This window comes from Haemaphysalis longicornis, unplaced genomic scaffold (assembly GCF_048455015.1).
Source record: "Haemaphysalis longicornis isolate Haplotype H1 unplaced genomic scaffold, Haemaphysalis longicornis Haplotype H1 scaffold_6, whole genome shotgun sequence".
In the NCBI taxonomy this organism is placed as follows: domain Eukaryota; kingdom Metazoa; phylum Arthropoda; class Arachnida; order Ixodida; family Ixodidae; genus Haemaphysalis; species Haemaphysalis longicornis.
The window spans coordinates 165,883,485-165,903,626 of record NW_027526407.1 but is presented as its reverse complement, the minus strand read 5'-3'; the positions used below and the strand labels follow the sequence as shown (position 1 = coordinate 165,903,626).

The 20,142-nt window shown below is 44.6% G+C and overlaps 2 long non-coding RNA genes across 2 annotated transcripts in view; both read left to right on the top strand.

Moving 5' to 3' along the window:
- The window catches only part of LOC144141252 (uncharacterized), a 56,146-nt gene extending 42,839 nt beyond the window's left edge, over positions 1 to 13,307 (top strand). The window contains exons 3-4 of the long non-coding RNA XR_013316498.1: positions 9,828 to 9,852; positions 13,141 to 13,307. This is a non-coding gene — a long non-coding RNA (uncharacterized LOC144141252). The remainder of the gene's footprint in view (positions 1 to 9,827; positions 9,853 to 13,140) is intronic.
- Positions 1 to 20,142, top strand: part of LOC144141251 (uncharacterized) — a 171,564-nt gene that overhangs the window by 65,153 nt on the left and 86,269 nt on the right. The window lies entirely within an intron of this gene.

Below are 20,142 nucleotides of genomic sequence, written 5' to 3'. Positions count from 1 at the left end.
AGAACATTCACCTAATCATGATATTTAAGCAAGACCTCTACCGTCAACCACCGAAAGGCGATGCCCTCCATTGTCCACATGGAGCGAAGCCGACCAACGGTTAGGCTATTGGCGAATTTCAGTCGATGAAAAGAACGGAGAGAACACCGCTTCTGTGAAAGGAAAAGGCCCTTACCGTTTTACATTTATTACGCACGCCATTTTTCAGACAATGATGGCATCACTTTTGCACAACCTAAATTGTCTATGTGCCCTTGTTATTTGGACAAAGCCATCGTTTTCTTGACCAAAGATTAGAGCCACATCTAGAGCCTCTCCAAATTTACACGAGTTTATTGTTGTGGCAGTATCCAGCTGCACGCCGAAAAAGCCACTTTGTATGCTACCAGCTAACTGTTTTCAGACACCTGGTGGATTTGGCCGACGTTCATACGAGGTCGCATGATATCTATGGCTTTCGCTTTCCCCACGCCTCTGAAACATTTGCGAGCACCGCAAGACCTCTTAGTTACCTCCATTAGAAGAACGCAACATTTACCGGGGGACGCGACAAGCAGGACGCATTCTCCGCATTAATTGAAGTCTAGACCTCAACGCCAATTTGCCTTACTTGGATGCCTCAGGTCCCACTGAAACTTGCACCAAAGCTATAAACTGCAGCATTTTCACTGTACTGACCCTATGCCAACCACTTTCTGATCGAGAGATGAGGTACGCCAGCAACGTGTTTTTATCAAGGCAACGTCATATTTTTAAGGGAGCACAAACACCTTGCAGTCCTACTGGCCGTAGGCAAATTCTGCGCCTATGTAAATAGTTGCCGCTTCGCAGTCGTGTCTGATCATCACGCACTGTGGTGACTCTTTTCGGCGAAGGATCCGACAGGTTGGTTTGGCCGCTGGGTGTTGTATCTTCGGGACTACTCATTTGCGCCTATTCATTACTCTGGATTTCCACATACGGAAGTTGAATATTTGTTGCGGAGCCCGGTAATCTCTCCTGAACAATATGAGGTGGACACTAACTCTGCTAATCTAGTGGCCTCTGAAATCCTGATTATTGCTAAAGAACAGCTGCGGGAACCCTGTCTTCGCTCAGCGACCAAAAAAATAAACCTTGCTTCCACCCATTACGCCTCTCGGTCTTCGTGATAAAGGTTGATTCTTGCATTTACGCAACATTCGCCCCGCTAGGCTTGACAACTTGCTCGTCGCTCCGGTTCACCTCCGTCCGAATGTTCTTTATCGGTTCCATGATGCCAACATTTCCAGCAATCACGTTGGGACTTGCACCGTTGAGCGTGTTCCGCATCGTTTCTTCTGGCCAGGAGTGTACCGCTGAATTCAGCGTAATGTGCCTGCGTGTGGCCTGTGCCAAGGTCATAAACCGCACGCCGATCACAAGCAGTGCTCCGGCAAGCAATTGACGTTCCCTCTTAACACTTGTTTAGTCGTGCTGGTCTCACTCGTACTGCCCGCGCTGTCTACATCTGGAAAAAAAATGCATTGCAGATGCAACCAACTGCGCTTCCTGATTTGTCATCACGTGTGTGGTCTTGAGGACACCAGGGTAGAGATTGTATGTAAAAAATTTCAAGGTGACATACTACTAACCACGCGAGGCATCTGACGTCCCTGAATGCCGTCAGAGTGACTGTGATTGCAAGAGGCGTAGGCCCCGCTCAATAATGACCTTTGGCTTCTGCAATCCCCTGCTGTGCATTCGTGCCGTTGGAGCCGGTCGGGATCTTCTAGGGCCGTTTTGTGCGTTACACGCTGAGAACAATTGAAATTACGTAGCCACAGACGACATGATACGCTAAGGAGCGACCGCCGCTGTTCCGAAAGGGAGCTCCACAAGATGTCACGAGATTTTTCAAAGAACAAGTACCACTACACGGGGACCCCGGAGTTATAATCACGGACCTTGGAACTGTCTTCGCGGCAGTGGTTATGCAGGAAATCTTGCGCTAAAGAAAAGGTTTATCGGAGAATCACGGCGTGCCACTCAGAACGAACAAAATAACAAAGCACGTGAAGAAGATTATCTTTGTTATGGTTTCTATGTACTTCAGAAATACACAAGAGACATTTGACGAACGCTTCCTAAATGTAATGAAAATTGTGTGACCTCCACACCCTCCCCCCTAAAAAACAAGAAAAACTGGGAAATTATACCCGTCCAGTAAGGCTATGGCAGGTTTAAAAGCAATATAAGATAAATGAACCAACGGGGAGCCAAACGTTTTTGAAGAAAATTCAATTTACAGGGTATAAAAATACTACCTGCCATGTTTTATATGCTACGGCCGCAGGTACATCGAGCATAAGCAGAGACCCGACAACGAAGGATCTGATTGAAAGTAAATAAAAAAACACAGCTTGCAAAATGTCAGAATTGTGAAGTACAGTATAAAAAAATCTGGTTAACCCCGTTGAAGAAGAAAGAAGCGGATAGGAAGCAGAGAAAAAACAGAAATACAGAAGGGGGCTTCAAATATAAACATTCGCCACAACTTTCCTTGTAGAAGAGGCAATTTTAGAATAAAAGTTAAGTTAGTGTATTCCCATGTACGAGAATACGTAACAGCAAGCTCCTGCTGTAACGCCACAGACATTATGTACAGTAATTACAAAATAAAAGGAAAGCACTGCCGAGGCAATTTAAAGTAATAAATAAAATTTCACTCTGCTCTATGTGCAAACAATGCAGCTAACCCTGTTACGCATTGTCGCATGGTTACACATATTACAAGAACAAAACACCGCGTCCATGCTGATGTAAGCCATAAATGCTCACAGAGAACGGGACTCCACACAGAACAGGTGTATCATTTCAAGTTCATACGAAACACGACTTGAAGAAACAAGAAAAAAACGTGCTATCGCGAACCACCGAGATCACCAGCAACAAGTTCGAGAGCAAAATTTGAAGTAGACAGATTCCCACCAAATGCAATTTTCATAGAGTAAGGTCAGCTGACACTTCCGAGGAAGTGTTAGTTATAACGGGTTTGCCATGGTAACACACTCTTCCCTATGGCACATTTGCGCAGAACGCAGGTATCCGTAAACCTTACGGATAGGACGCAACTCTAGCTAGTCTACGAAATACAGCCGGCCGTGATGCTCGAGGCCATGCTGCTGCATGTACAACAGGGACATCACCACGCCGACCTCAAGGATACTTAGAGCGTGAAGAGGAGGGACGTTATCTTCCTCTAGTTTGCACAATAGATCAGTGGCTGGTGGATTGAGGACGCTACATTCTGTAATGCCGAGGCGCTGCTTATCACTCTTTGCTTCGTTTATTAAAAATAAACTCCAATTCGGTGGCACCGACTCGCCGACAAACTTTTGTGATGGTATTTTGTACCCATCAAAATACAACGACGTGTGCGTGAGCTCATCCGCAAGGCTGTCAACGACGGTCCCGTTCGCTCATCACGATGACTGTGTTGCCAGAAGCCGGCCAGCCAGTTCCCTGCATGCCTTACTATTCAAGGCGACGGTCGATAAACAGAGGAGATTACAGAAGACGTAATATCAGTATTTGGTCCTGATGCGTTTTCTTTCTAGAGTCTGCCCGCGACAAGCTGCATCATTGGTGCTCTACGTGAAGCGCGTTTCCTTCCCTTTCTTTCTTTTGCTACGCAGGCTACCTGTATGAGAGGTGGACTTTATCATTATGTACGCACTACACCTAAATATTCTTCTGTGATCATCAGTCCTCTCGACCTGATAGGATGCTTCCAGAAAGAATAGCGCAGGACATAAATGCTTACATCGCGAATGACATTGCATTCATTTTGTCGACTATTGTCTGTCATCGCACTCTCCTGATCACTTCTTTAGGGATTGTGTCTTTTTTAGGTTGTTTTTAGAACAGGATTTTCTGTAATAAACACTGCCTATTAAAAAAACCTGCGATGTCCTTGTCCTCTCGAAAATAGAAATACTATTGCCGCAATACTTATCGGGAACATATCGGGAACGCAGGACTCAGACATCCCGTTCTTATCGCGGTCATGTAACACACTCCGAACGAGGCGCTTGCAGTAGCTTCGTCGTCCTCACAATCTGTTGCCCCCTGCCAGTGCACATTTCATTATTCAATTCCAACACAACCATCCCCATCCATAAAGGATAAAGAGTGGCCTAAAGTTCAGCCTGTTAGCGGCGAGCTTAATTTCTGTCCCAGTGTGCAGGCATATATGAATGATGCAGGAGTGGTGGAATCAATTGGTTAGAAAGAATACGCAGTGCTTCAAAGGCCGGCGTTTCCTACTTCTACTCTCATGACCTAATAAACCACTGCATGTAGCACACTGTGATGAAGCTTTCTGAACAGGCATCATTTCTCTTTCTTTTCGCTTGTCTGATGGAGGAACACCCGCAGCCTTTAGCTGACTAGCACGGCCTGAAATACGTTTGGCCAAGGTAGGAGGAGAATTCTGCGAACGCATCTTTTGCCCGGAGAAATATCTTGCTCTGGTATTGTAAAGGCGTTACTTTGCAGTGTGGGCACTTCGTGACGTTTTTTAGCATCGTTGCCTATTGAGCGGTCCTGCAAAAACAGGTTATGGGCAAGAACCCGTTGCAGACGAGAATAAATTTCTCCACGCTCTCACTACTACTGCTCAAACTGGTGGCATACGTTAACGACTGCTCCGACACAGCCCTGGGCTGGGTGGATGAAGATTGGCTTCGTGCTGGATGTGGGTTCGCGCAGACTTGGTTTTAGCTGCTACAGTGAGAGACACATACCATTTGGGCAATGTTGTGTCCGGTGTTACTAGAGGTGCACTCGGTTCTTAGGGTTCGGACACAGTGGGCCTTGTTGAAACCAAAGTTCAGGTAGCACCTTCGGGAGTCGCCTATTTTGTTAACGCTGACTTCTTGTCTTTGCCTCTCGTTTCCTGGGCGTTTTACTCAAGAGCATTAGTACAACAGCAGCATGTTGTGGGTCGCCGGCGCAAAACGAAGCCGTCTTCATGTCATAGAAAGAAAGGCCGCTCATTACCCGGCCGTCAACGCCACCCGGGGCAAGCACGTCCGCGCCAGGATGCAGTCCGGCTTGTTTCTTACGAGTGGCCCTCGAATCCCGCGCCTTCCTTTTGGATCTCGCGCCACAGGTCTGAGCGCTTGTTATCTTCTCCGACCAAGTCAGGCGAAGGCTTCTCATGGACCAGGGATTAGGCGGTGAACTCCGCCTTAGGATGGTCTCTGCGATTTTTGTGGGCACCGTCCAGTTGAAATGTGTTTCAACGGTGTGAGGGAAGGAGTCAGCCGTATAATGTTACCCAATGAAGCTTGCCAGTATATATCTGATCCAATAAGAATGCTGATTGAGTCGTCTTGTAAGTCGGCGCAGCGAAATGTCAGCAGAGAAAAGACCACTGTCGTGCATGAGTTTGAGCGTATCATCTCGTATGGTGGGATTCGTAACAGCGTAGAAGCATGACACATGGAGGGCGTCGATGACAACGTGCTGGCCGTGGTTTTGGCTAGCCACGGTAAGCGACACGCGAGGATACTTCTGAGCTGCGGAAGGGTGGCTCTTGCGGAAGTTTGCCAGCTTCAGTTAGCAAACACCTTCAACTCAGAAGCGAAGGGCAAGCGATACATGCTGTCGAACGGGTGTCCGCTGGCTGCCAGGTTCTAACAAAACCTTCACCAGAAGCTGTCCATTGGGAGCCGCCGTACGCAAGCCGCAAGTCTGCAGGTAGACAGGAGGCGGCCGTGTGGTCCTGGGTGAGACTGTGACCACTGCGGGTAGCATAGTGAGTAGGTGGAAGCACCGCGCGAGGTCCCCCTTTAAACAGCGATTGGACAGCGTGCACAGGATCTTGGTGAGACACGTCGCACAGTGAGGTTGGATGCCGGCGCAAAGATCGGCTAAAGAACAAGGCTTTAGCAGGCTGGCATGCACGAGCAACACCGTCTCGTTTTGCTGACCGCACGGGAAGAAATGTCTGCCTTTTTACAGTCGCTGTCGCTTTCCGTCTGGTTGCACATTCGCGGTGCATTCTGCGATCTCATGCCCTCGCGTATCACAAAGGCTTTAACACTCCCGATGAGAAGGCGACAACTCCTCATGTACGGCTGCGGCTGATGGTGGTAAAAATTGTGATGGGGTGTATGCCGGAGTGCCGGAAGGTGACGAACCTGATGCTCGGATCTGACCTTGTGCCCGTCGTTCCGCATTTCCACCTTAACTGGGATAAAGTATACGTTCTCCTGGACTCGCTTGGGATCACCCGTCACTTCATTTGCTTGTGATTCTTGCTTGTGTGGCTGGTAAGGAAGAGCTATGTTTTGTGGAAACGCCTTTGGCTGGACGCGATCGATTATCACAGCATGCTGGTCGGAGCGCCACACCAAGTCCCTCCGACGGGCTTAGGCGAAAGGCACTTTCTTTATGCGAGCTTCACAGCCTTTCGATGTTCGCAGAGGTCTTCACTGGAGTGCTGGTGAGGAGAGCATTCACATGATCCCCAATCATTAGTCTCTTTAGCCAAAATGGTCCTTGAAGATCACGACCGCAGCGTCATAGCCATCCTCCGCGAGCGTGATGTACTCGATGTCGGTCTTAGGGGGCCCAGTTACATACGAGCGGAGTACCTGAATTTTTCCATTTTCGTCGGGGTTTGTATGGATATCGACATAAAATTGCTCCCAGAATACCTTCCAGTTCGACGGTAAATGAATAAAAGCGCGATAATCAGCTTGGGGGTAGTTACGCGGGGAACCAGCCTGGCATAATAGGCCGTGGTTTCGTTCACCATTCGTCCTTGGCTGCGTTCACGAGTAGCGGAGCTCGAGAGACCAAAGCCAGCAGCAGCGTACGATGGGGTGGTGTCAACGCTGGCCCGAATTTTGCAACTGCAGTCATCGCAGTGCCTTGCTGTGGGGTAATCGGCTTCAAAGGCCTCCTCCGAGAGTTAGCCTGGATCTTGGCGCCCAGGGCAAGCAGCTGTGTCTTCTGCTTGGTAAGGAGAGTGATGTAGCTTGGATTAATTGTCCGGGGCAGCGGGATCCTCGAGTACTGCGTTACGCGCGGCGATTGTCTTCGCGATGGCAACGCGCAGGCAAATCTGATGTCCACGCTTGCTCTTCATTAGTTTTTACTCTACTAATTTTTCGGCTATGCACTTTTGGAATACGCTGCCGCTGTCTAATAAAACATGCCGTACCGTGTAAACATTTAAAACCAATTTGTGGGCGTTCTTATCCCAACCTGAATAATGTGATTTGGTTGTACCATGTTTAGTTTTGTTTCTTTATTCTGCGCATCACTATTACGCTCTGTGCTTATGATTTTCCTGCCTATACACTGCTGCTGATATCACTTTTTTTCCCTTTCGTGCATTGCTACTACGTTTCTTGCTTTTTGCGTTCTTTCATACATACCGTTTGTTATATTGGTGATAGTTTTTTTTTTCTTTTTTCCTTGCCTTTCTAATACGTTTCTTGCTTATTATGTTCTTTTATATATACCCTAATTTATCTTGCTGATAATATTTGGCGTTTCGTTGTTTAATATATTCGTTCTTATAACGTGTGTTTCCGCCTGTTTTTAAATAACAGGAGGTCCCCTCTTCAAACTATGACTCTGGGACCTCCTTCTGAAATTTTGTATTGTATACGTTTTCGTTGTACACAAAAATGAAATAAATTCAAATTCAAATTCAAATTAGGGACGGAACCGGGAGCCTGGGTGAGTTACGGCACCAGCATATGGCGCATCAAGCTCTGCACGCAGGACCCAGACGTCCGGTTCTTGTGGTGGTCTTGGAACACACTATGAGAGCCAGTAGACGCACCTTTGTCTTCCTAGCAATCCGCTGTAGCGCCCTGCGTGTGGCCATTTTCATTTTTTTTTGAAAAACAGAACCTTCAATAATAAAAACAGACTTAGTGATGATCTCCGGCCACGAGCACGCGCAAGCAACACTTCCGCCCCTGTGCGGTTAAAAAAATTTAGTGGCATTGCTCTACAAACAAAATACATGCAGCTTTGTAAGTGACCGTAAAATTCGAAGATCTCACAATTAATTGAAAACAGCAGGGCAAAAAGTCCCAGAGAATATTTTTCTGGTACTGTTTAAAGCGCAGGAAGGAGACGGAGGGCGACGCGTTGTCAGCCAGGGGAGGTGTACCATAAAGACATTCCGAGCTGTGTAATGTGCAGCCTGGTTGCCCCCATCCGCGTCCGTCTGACCTGGCACCCATGCCAAACGGGTAGAGATCCCATTAGGGCAAGAATGCTGGTCGTATGTTGGATTCGGTGCACTGTTCTATGAATAATGAAGGAATTGCGCAGCTCTTGGACGGCTTCCTCAGGGTCCGTGAGAATGCGGATGCGTTGAGCAGTTTTATTTTGTACTTGTATCCAAGCAGACAGGCGGCACAGCACATACCACGGCAAATAAATAAAGCAAAGCTAAATTTAGTCTACCGTAAATAAGCAGTAAAGTCGAAGATGCAAAGTAGTTAAAGGATACCCATAAAAAACTCAAACTGACTGAACGCATGATAACAGACGCAATGAGCAATTAAACATCGATGCTGCAACCTGCAAGTACAAAATAATTCAAAGCAAGTAGAAGTGCGAAACGTATTCCGCATTGTGTATCAAGAACCATATGATAGGAAAACAACAAAAAGTCAAATATTGCATGAAGTAAATGGAAAGGAATGCAAAAATCACAAAAAAATCGTAAAAAATATACGAATGCTGATAATTATAAGCATTTTGAAGTAAAACCACCACATAAATATCCCATAAAAATGTACACGTTCAATAAACCAACAGAGGGATGAAAGGAGGAAATAAAAGTATAATAAACGTGAAAGCAAGTCAAGCTCAAGCGCTGGGCAGAATATTTTAGCTACAATACAACGAAAAGAGAACTCCATTTCTTAAAAGACTAAAAAGGGCAAGAGAATAAACTCCTCATATCAAGAAATATTTGTTAAACTGAGGCGAACTGTGCCATCTCATTATGTATTCCGGGTGCCAGAAAGCCTCAACCATAGGTGTAAAAGCAGGCCGAGATGCAGTATAAATACCGCAAGTATAATTCTACAAATCTCACCTGTATTAACTCTGCTTCTCGAAAAGATTTATTTCGAAATTTACACAAAAAACAAAGCTGTTCTTTTACATTTTTTTACCGTCCTAACACAAAGCTTTAAAACAAACGTTATGTGCGGATATACAGATAAACACTGCCACCAATAAACAATTGCCCCAAACTTCACGATTGTTTAAAAATGGCCTTATAAGCCGTGCAGCGAATGTATGTTTATTTTCATACAGTAAAAGTATGATAATGACAAAAAAACGCCGCACAGCCCAATTTCGTTTCGTGCTGAAACGTACAGGTTAGTCGATATGCATTTTTAATATTGGTAATCGCCAATGCATTCTATATGAAAAAGGGGGTATCATCTGTTTCGACAGCAATAACTGACATAAAGTGTATGCATACCCTTAAATTGAACAGCTCAGTACGTATATTGGCATCTTTCATACTTGTGAAACATGTATTCTGGAAGATAATTCCTTGGGATACAGAGCCATTTGTGCAATCTTCTGTAAGTGATAGAAACCCCTGTTAGACATACAGCTTTGCTTGGGACGGGAACCGTTCAAAACTGAACATAGGAGGTTATCTTGAATCCGTTATATCTGAAACGCTTTGTAAACAGTAACCTTTCCTAGTTTTGTGTAGTGAATGACCAGTCCTTCACATGCACCTGAGCACATTAAAAGTTCTGAATCCTGAATAGTTCTTACCTGCGTGTTTTATCTTCTTGCAGGAACGCGGGTCAATATTATTGATTGGTGAGTTACTACGACCACACAAATGTGTTTGTATTTAATCCTTTTTGCACCCAAACATAAAACGGTAATGTGTCAGATATTGTGCATCTAACTTTTAAAAAGTATAGTTTCCAATTTTGTATTTTATAAAATTTTCGCATGGCATTCATAGCCGAAGATCAAGATGCTTAACAGATGCAGTTTTTGCCCAAGCAGCTAATTTGCAATAATGAGATATGTCTTCCCTCTCCAATACCGGGTGCACAATATGTGAGCTCTTTTACCAATTATAAATAAACGTCAGGAATATTTAGTTTTGAGACAAATGCATTCACAGATAAAAATAAACTGCTTTGTTTTTTGTACAAACTGTAAAAGAGAAGAATTCTGTATACATTTTCGACGAAACGTTGACCCATGAGAACTGCATTACTATATATTTGCTGCTTTAACTATACTTGCTTATAGGCGTCGAATATGGGGTTGTTGATGTAAAAACGCCCAATTTTTCTGTCGTGCCGGATGCAGTTGTTCCAACTCAGGACCAGGTAAACCTAGAGTCAATTAGAAGGAATTAGTATTTCTTAGATATAACCGCTGCGAGCGAAGCAAAAAGAGATTAGAGGAACACATTTATGGCATTTGGTATTAATAAAAAGAGCCATACGGCCAAAAAATACGCCTATATGGGCGTTAAAAAACACTTTTTGTCAACGCTTTACAAAGCTATAATTTTTTTCTTGGCTTTTCTGGCATCACCTTGCGGAGCCTAAAAGAAAGTACACTATGTACACTACGTTAACAGCGATAAAGCCATCGTTACTAGCAGGGCTCTAAATTTATTACAGGGAAATTTCATTCTGTGCTTTTGGACTCCGGAAGTTCAAAAACAAATTAAAATATATCCACCCTGTCTACAATACGTGCCACGCATATTTTTAAAGGAGCAATATTGTTTATTCTCCTCGACATGAATGCGAAAAACCCTGTCGGCAAAGATTGGTTATCAAGTGAACTCTAAACCGTTAGGGAGAAAGAATGGCGAAAATACCTTATTTGTTTTTCTGGCATTCCTAGACAAAATTGCATTGACTAGTCATGGGTTATTTGCGGAAGAAGTTTATGTTTAAAGGCTGCATAAAATTGTAGCGAAGACATTTATAGACCGATCTTAATTTTATGCGCATCCTGTAAAACAAAAAAACTGGTCTTGTCCAAGTGCTGTTGAAGTGGTTTAAGGAATATAAAACCTTGTTTCCTGACCAACATGGTTTTGCACGAAATTTTTTTTGCACTGAAGTGATGGAGAGTACCCATGACGTCGCACAATCGCTCTATAGAATGGAAAATTGACTCGGCTTCTCTCGGCATGTGGAGGACTTTTTAGCGGGACCCCTTGACTAACCTCAAAGAGAAACCGCTACACGTCGGCGCAAATATAAAAATGATACAATGGTTGAAGTCGTATCTCTCCAATCTGAATCAATTTGTTGTAATAAAAACCATGTGATCTCGTTCTTTTTAGCTTCGGATGCTTCTGAGGGTTCAGTGAGAGACCCGGTAATGTTCTTGTGCTTCATTAACAGTGTAGAAACCGTTTCACCTAAATTCGAACCTGGGCTGTTCGTTGCATATCCACGATTATCCCGTTAGATCTATGCCAGCTGGTTCTAACAGCCACACTCTGTATAACAGGCCACTGCTAAAAAATGCTCAAAAATAAAATCACTATAGAAAAACCATATACATTGCAGTGACAGAACATTTTAAAAAGGCCTCTGCGTTTTTGTATGAATTAAACACACATGAGTTACAACGCGTAATGCGTGGTAAATACTTGGGCGTCTTCCGTCAGTGAACGTTAGTTGGAAAGCCAATATTATCATTAATGCAACGTTTCAGAACACAAGATCTGGCTCTCAAGGAATAGGTTAAAACTTGTTCCAACCAATGTGGGTTTTATAACATATATAAGGCTGTGCGGCCCACACTGCAATATTTTCTCTTTAACTGATATCCGTATAAGAAATATCAGTGACATAAATGGATAACGTACAGACGCCAGCAGCTAGATTTGAGTGGTTGATAATTAGTACAGTAGCTCGGTTTGCAGAGTGCTAACCCAACCTATTTACATTGTAATTTATGCCGAAGAAAGGTATCTAGGTAAAACTTTATTTTTATGCTGACAGACGTGTTTTGAAACCTGGACAATGCTTCAGATTCTCAACTTGAGATCACTCGCACCACCAGAAATGGCTCTGTGGGCCTGTTTTCTGGAATATATGCTACGGTATTCAAGTTTAAATACTCGTCCATACCAAGAACTACAAAAGATGGCACTTTTGAGCCATCAGACGCAATTACCTCAGATACAGTTCGTTTGTTTGAGTCGTCCATGGGCCGTATATTTTCATTTCAGAGTGATTTTATACAGGTTTTTTGTTCTTTTCTCTTTCCGTGGTGGGCAGTTTAGTTGCTCTCTTCTTGGTATTGCAGATTTTTTGTTTCACGAACTCACTGCACCGTAACGTACGTAATGAAGTAGGTTCTGCACATGATTCAGCCAACACTGGTTGCTTCTTTCGGCAGAGTTTTTGTGGCAACCGCGATTTTTTTGTGTTAAACCTAGGCTGTGCTAGCACACACTGTACTAGCAGTTTTTCTGAATATTCTTCCAGCACACTTACTGCTTGTATGTGTTGCACACTTGCTGTTTGCCGGCATCTGTGCCTTTATTTTTCAATGTGTTTTTGCTTACCGCAATCTTTCTTTTCATAAGGCCAACCAGCTTTGTTTCCGTCACTTTTTTGTTGTTTTGAGCAGACACACATTGTAAAGCCCAGCAGTGCTAGCAGTAAAATTGAAATAAAAATAAATTTCAGATGTGGTTAAGTTGGGGAAGCTGGGATTACAGTATTAGGGCGAATGAGTGCAGATTTTCGCACCAACGGGCATGCTTACCCAACCAAAAAATGTCATTCTAATTCGTCTGAATTGCAAAACTTTTGCAGTGTATTTCTGGTACGCAGTGTTCCTTCGAATGTTTTTTCCCGTTTTTTTGTCGTTCTCCGTTGTTAAAACAAAAATGCAATTCTAACTCCCCCGTTTCGCAGACTTTATCATTTCCCCTTACATATACCGCCAAATGGCCTGTGCAGTTTTGACACAGTGAAAGAATTTTCTACATCCCCAGAGGTTATGAATCACCTAACCCAATAATTTTCACCACTGAAAGTGGCAATGCCATAAAAATGACGTATTTCAAGTCATACTAAGCGCTATGCTATATACGTTTGTTTTTTTCAGAAAATTCCAGGGAACGACCTGAGGTTGGTATTTCACAGACAGCTAAAGGGGACATTTTTACGCTAATATTATTTTTCCCAAATGTGTTGGGACCACGGCCTTGTTTCTTTTTTGTATTAATTAAAGTACTCTGCAATGGTCACGCAAACCTTCCATACCATTTCAAATAAACAAAGTGTGAAGGAAAGTTTTGGTTTTTGGCTTTCTTGAAATATTTGCCTCTTTGCTAACACATACAAACAAGGAAAACCAAAGCAATGCAATGAGAAAAAAAGCATTCCACTGAATGTTAAAGCTGTCGGAAGTGCAGAGCAGTGATTCGACATAATGGACTGTAGCGCCGTCATCCACTCACTGCTATTACTCACTGCAAATCAAATTTGTCGCCTTCACGGTTCTCGCGAGCCCCCTCCCTGAATGTAAGCCAGCGGGAGTTTTTTTTTTTTTGTTCTTGGTTTTCTTCACGCTCGTGATTGTGTTGCATTGCCACTTGTGGCGCTTACAAGTGCAAAAATCAAGAGAACGAGCGTTACTAAATAAATAAATGCGAGCGCTGCTTGTTAATTACTTATATATAGCCTGAAATGTACATGCAGCTTTCTTTGCACTAAACAAGGGGGAGATATATGACCAGCGCCTGTGGTTCACCAGTTTCGAACGCTTAATGCTCTATCAACCCCTTGGCTTTCGAACCGTCTATGTCACGCCGCGACTACAGCGGCTACGCGGAACACGTGCTCTATTTGCGTCCACCGAGCTAGCTACGATGACAAGGCACGGAACCCAAGAGCTCTACCCCTATCAAAATGTGCACAAATACGGAATCCCCGAGTTTTGCACAAGAGAATCAAGTTCTTGGAGATTTCAACAAAACAAACTTTTCTTTGCATTACAAATATATACTGTTTACGAATGCCTGAAAAATATTTGGCACACCAAGAAACCTTCAAATCACGGTAAGATTGATTGAAAAGCTTGCGAATTATAAATAGGAGAAATCCCGCGAAAAGCTTGCGAAATATAAATACGAGAAATCCCGCTATTTCAGAACACGACTCTACTGAGCGTGTTACTGTCGGAAGAAGCAAGTAACCGTTTTGAAAGAATTGGCCCGTCGGGTCAGCAGGTGACCCAGATTGTGCATGCTGCTGTCACTGAGCCTGTGTAGTCAAACCAAACCACAAGGTTCGGCTCCATTGGGCAAACAAAGTGTAGTACATTTCTTGAACGTGACTGCGAAGCAAACCATAACATCAAGACAAAACTCAAAGTTTATGACAGACACAGGACCTTGAAGGGGAGTGAGATGTAGGAAAGAATTTTTAAGGGCAGCATGTATGAACGTTACGTTCTGCAGCCCGGTAGTTTCGCATCTGGCGAAGCATCTTCGACAGTGACAACTAACTCACATGCCAAATCCAGGAATCAGATTGTGATACCGCACGGACGAAAACACAACATTGGACTACCAAAATACAGAAGAGTTGCAAGCTGGGCGAGTTGGAAATGCATCTTGAATGAAACCAGACGCAAACGTAACAGGACGCAGAAAGGAGTACACAGGACAAGCGCTGGTCTAACAACTGAAAAATTTATTAGGCAGAAAGGAAATACATAGGCAGAAGAAACCACACCCCCAAACACCGAAAAACAAACAAAAAACCGCAGAACACTGCGCAAACAAGAAGAAACAGTGCATGCCAAAATGGAAAAAGAAACATGCGCCAAAATCAACTCACGAGCCCCTGAGATACTTAATCTCTTTTGCATGAAGCATTACACCTGCTTGGCTAACGCACTTATCTTTCCTATCATCAATGTGGTACGCCTCAACGATTTCCCGTGTTATCTGGCGATTATGCTTGAACAAAATGACAGTCTCAGAAAAATTCGGAGTGCAGCCACATTTCTTGCAGTGAGAAGACAAATGCGACGAGGCTGCCCCTTTCAATGATAACTGATGCTCACGTAAACGCACATTCAGGCACCGTCCAGTTTGTCCCACGTACGTGCGCCGACACGGGGATAGGGGAATACTGTACACGACACCTATAGCGCATGACACATAGCGGTTATTACGTTTAACCTTACATCCTACATTTTGTCTGCCAGGACCGCCGCTTGCCCTACTAGCAACTCTGGCACAAATAGAGCGTAGTTTGTTGCGGGCGGTAATAGCAACCTGAACACCGTATCTCGAACCAACTCTCTTCAGCCTGTGCGTAATGCCATGAACATACGGAATGACAGCAATGTTTCTTTTTGTTTCGGCCACATCTTCAGCAACCTCTTTCTTTGATGCAGACTTAACCAGTTTCACAAGTTTTTCGCAAGCCCATGACAACACTGCTTCAGGAAATCCAGCCTGCCACAACTTTCGCACTCGCTCTTTAAAACTGTTTTCCATCAAATGCACACAGGACTTAGTGACGGCAGACCGCAGGCATGAGGTTCTGCAAGCTTCTACAGGCTGAGTGGGGGAGACAAGGAAGGTTTTTTCGTGACTGCCTCTGGACTCAATGTGGCCTCGGTCATCCCTCCCAGTCCCGTCACCGCGCTTACCTGGACTGGATTCGGTGCGCGAACCAGCAGACGGAGGCCCTTTGGTCTTACATGGTGCCATGTCTTCCCAAACGGAAGAAGGCTCCTCCTCCCCAGGCCGGTGTGGTGACACTTGGTGGTGTTCAACTACCGGAGGTTCACCAAAAAGTTCTGCAGCTCGGACCTAGGTTTTGCTTCCAGCCGCATCTACTTCCTGCGGAGAGGGTGGCGCTGGGCAGGGAGGTCAGCTCGCGAGTTCCGGAGCTTGAAAGGTACAGATGTATTAATGATTGCATGGATGCTGTTTGTAGGCCGGGCACCAAACCCTTGCCACATGCACCTACGTCTTCATTGGTAAATTACCTTGTATCTAATGAGCTCCGTGTGCTTGAGTCGGATAAGGAGGGCTCTTTCGTAGTGATGCCGGAAGATCTTTTTGGAGAGAAGGCATTAGCCGCAGTTGAGAAAAACTTTCGCAAAACTAGTGTTGCCCTGCTAGCAAGAAGAAAGGAAGCTTGCTCTTTGTTGACAGATATTAATTTAACTGTGTTAGCTCAAGAGGTTAACAGGGCGAGTAAGCTTCATCTTGATGTGTTCTTTACTGTCAAGACACACAAGCCTGGCATTCCTTTTCGTGTCATTGTCACTGAGCGAGACACGTGGCAGTACTGTGTTTCTAGGTATCTTCAAAAGTGTCTATCTGTTTTTCGTGTTGATGGTCCATTTCTGGTTCCCAACTCATTCGCAGTAGCGGAGTACCTTAATACGCAGGTCCTTTCAGATTTCTCTGCCATTAGCATCGATGTAGAGGATTTGTTTTATTCACTCCCACATGTACACCTCTTACCTGCTGTTAAAGAGTGCATTAACATAGAAAACGACGGAATGGCTTTCAGGAATGCTAGTGGCATTACAGTCTCGGCATTTATGAAGCTACTCACCTTTTATTTAAACTCTTTGGTAATATGTCGCGATGGTAAGGTGCTGGCGCAGAAGTCGCGGGTGTGTATAGGTTCACGGGTAGCCCCCATTTTGAGCGACATTTTCCTTGCAAAAATTGACCGACTTCTTGATAAGGATTTAAAAGGTATGGTGCACAAAGTTTTCCGCTATGTGGATGACTACTTGGTCATTTTTGACAAAGCCTCCTGCCTCCGGTCAACGGTTGACATCTTAAAGATTTTCAAACAAAGGGGGCTTGGTCTTTCATTCACCTTTGAAGCATTGAAAGAAGGGTGTATACAGTATTTAGATTTGTCTGTGCGGTTTGGGAGCGGGAAGATTTGTTGGATGTACGCCCCACGATCTGTTAAGCCATTGTTGCCGTTTTCGTCTGGTCACACCAAGCTAGTAAAGAACGGAATCGCCTTATCATGCCTGCGGTCTGCCGTCACTAAGTCCTGTGTGCATTTGATGGAAAACAGATTTAAAGAGCAAGTGCGAAATTTGCGGCAGGCTGGATTTCCTGAAGCAGTGTTGTCATCGGCTTGCGAAAAACTTGTGAAACTGGTTAAGTCTGGACCAAAGAAAGAGGTTGCTGAAGATGTGGCCGAAACAAAAAGAAACATTGCTGTCATTCCGTATGTTCATGGCATTACGGTGTTCAGGTTGCTATAACCGCCCGCAACAAACTACGCTCTATTTGTGCCAGAGTTGCTAGTAGGGCAAGCGGGGGTCCTGGCAGACAAAATGTAGGATGTAAGGTTAAACGTAATAACCGCTATGTGTCATGCGCTATGGGTGTCGTTTACAGTATTCCCCTATCCCCGTGTCGGCGCACGTACGTGGGACAAACTGGACGGTGCCTGAATGTGCGTTTACGTGAGCATCAGTTATCATTGAAAGGGGCAGCCTCGTCGCATTTGTCTTCTCACTGCAAGAAATGTGGCTGCACTCCGAAGTTTTCTGAGACTGTCATTTTGTTCAAGCATAATCGCCAGATAACACGGGAAATCGTTGAGGCGTACCACATTGATGAGAGGAAAGATAAGTGCGTTAGCCAAGCAAGTGTAATGCTTCATGCAAAATAGATTAAGTATCTCAGGGGCTCGTGAGTTGATTTTGGCGCATGTTTGTTTTTCCATTTTGGCATGCAATGTTTCATCTTGTTTGCGCAGTGTTCTGCGGTTTTTTGTTTGTTTTTTTGGTGTTTGGGGGTGTGGTTTCTTCTGCCTATATATTTCCTTTCTGCTAATAAATTTTTCAGTTGTTAGACCAGCGCTTGTCCTGTGTACTCCTTTCTGCGTCCTGTTACGTTTGCGCCTGGTTTCATTCAAGATACCAAAATACGCCTGTTATGACCTGTTCACTGGCCGAACTCGGCTAAGAAATCACTGTGCCCAGAAACAATTTGTTGCGCGATCAATTTGCAAAATGTTTCATAGTTTGTGGAGCATGAAAATCTTACTAACTTCAATGAAAGGTAAATACTTTCCTACTGTATTTGCTATCCGTAAGTCGGTTACGCATGCTTCGCTGAGTTGGCCTAATGAAGCCTAATATCAACGCACCGCTGGGACTCTTGTTGAAATTGTAGGCACGTAAGCCCTTGAAGAATAAATAATTTTTTACCAGTGAAGCTGTGGTTGCTGATCGTAATGTTCATGGCGTAATAAAAAACACAGAATCAAGGTTGGCGCAGCTATTTACCGCGCTCGTGAGAGCGCATCACGAGTAGCGCACGCCGTCTTACATGCTTGCACGTGGTGGTCTCAACAAAGTTCCAAGAAAACAATTCACATTGTTCTTTATGTCATAGAGCGAGCACAACACAGCTCGCCCTGCAGATATCCAGTTCCCGAAGCCAGTTTCCCCTGTTCTAGGGCCTGCTGGCGCGCTCCACTTTTAAAGAAATTTCCAAAGGGGCGGGCGAAACGATCCGAACCTGCGAGTCTTGCGTGAGGAGGATGACTATAAAAATGAATATAAGAATCCACGCTATTACCACAGTGAGAGGCGTAGCTGGAACGTGTAAATGAATATTTGTAAACGTAATTCAATGTCTGGTGGTGTCTTCTTTAGTGCTTATACAGAAATGAAATTTACAACTTTGCGGCGGTTAGCCTTCGTGGACCTACTAACAAGATTCGCCAAATATACTTAGGAAGCACAAACATATTCAGCTAATGTACTTATGTTAAGCGTATTGTTACGAGAATTACCGTATCTCGACGGATGGACTCGAAATCTACTCTGGAGCTAATATTTGCCCTCGTAGGTTCTGGCCTAAGCCACGCAGTGGTGGTATATGAGATAATTGTGGCGTCCCGGAACTTTAGTGCAAATGCACTTTGTTACACATGACCAGTCGAGCTCCAGGCCCAGACAACATCACATATACAATGATACAATACCTGCACGCAGACACTCTTCTAACACTCTTACACCTATATAACAAGATATGGCTTTCGGGGCACATTCCAAACTCTTGGAAGGAGGCTATAGTTGTAGCTTTCCTGAAGGAGGGAAAGGACCCGTCGTCTCCCTCAAGTTACCGTCCTATTGCCCTGATGAGTTGCCTGTGCAAGCTTCTCGAGAAGATGATCAATCGCAGGCTCGTGTACTTCCTCGAGTACAATGGTCTTCTCGAGAGCTGCCAGGCAGGCTTCAGGGCGGGGCGATCCACGAACGATCAACTCGTATCTCTTGAATCGTATATAAAGGATGCCTTCGTTCATAAACAGTATTGTGTAACTGGTTTTTCGACCTCGAGAAGGCCTACAACACCGCTTGGCGGTACGGGATCCTCAGTGACCTAAAGTCATTCGGTGTCTCGGGTAACATGTTAAACACTCTTGTCAGTTACCTGTCAGAAAGAACGTTTCGAGTGAGAGTCGGTGGTGCACTCTCAAGGGTTCACGTGCAAGAAAATGGCGTGCCACAAGGTGGTGTGTTAAGCTGCACTCTCTTCATAGTAAAAATGAACTCTCTTGGTAAGGCACTGCCACCCACAATCTCTTATTCCGTGTATGTAGATGACGTCCAGATATCCTATAAATCATGTAATATGTCAATCTGCGAACGTCAAGTCCAGCTTGGTGTAAAGAAACTTGCCGGCTGGGCAGACAAGAATGGTTTTAAATTGAATCCTGCAAAAAGCTCCTGCGTTGTGTACTCCAGGAAGCGCGGGGTCCATCCGGACCCAGACATTACTCTTAATGGCGTGTCGCTTCCTGTGAATAAGGAGCACAAGTTCTTAGGTGTGGTGTTTGATCACAAACTCTCATTCATTCCCCACATCAAGGAACTTAACAATAAATGTCTCAAAACAATGAATATACTTAAGGTTCTCTCCCACCAATCCTATGGTTCCGACAAAGAACTTTTGCTTCGCTTGTATACTGCTTTGGTTGGGTCTCGTTTGGACTATGGCAGTGTGGTGTATGGGTCGGCGACTAAGACAGCCTTGCGAATTCTTGACCCAGTGCTACACTTGGGCCTTCGTCTTTCGTCGGGTGCTTT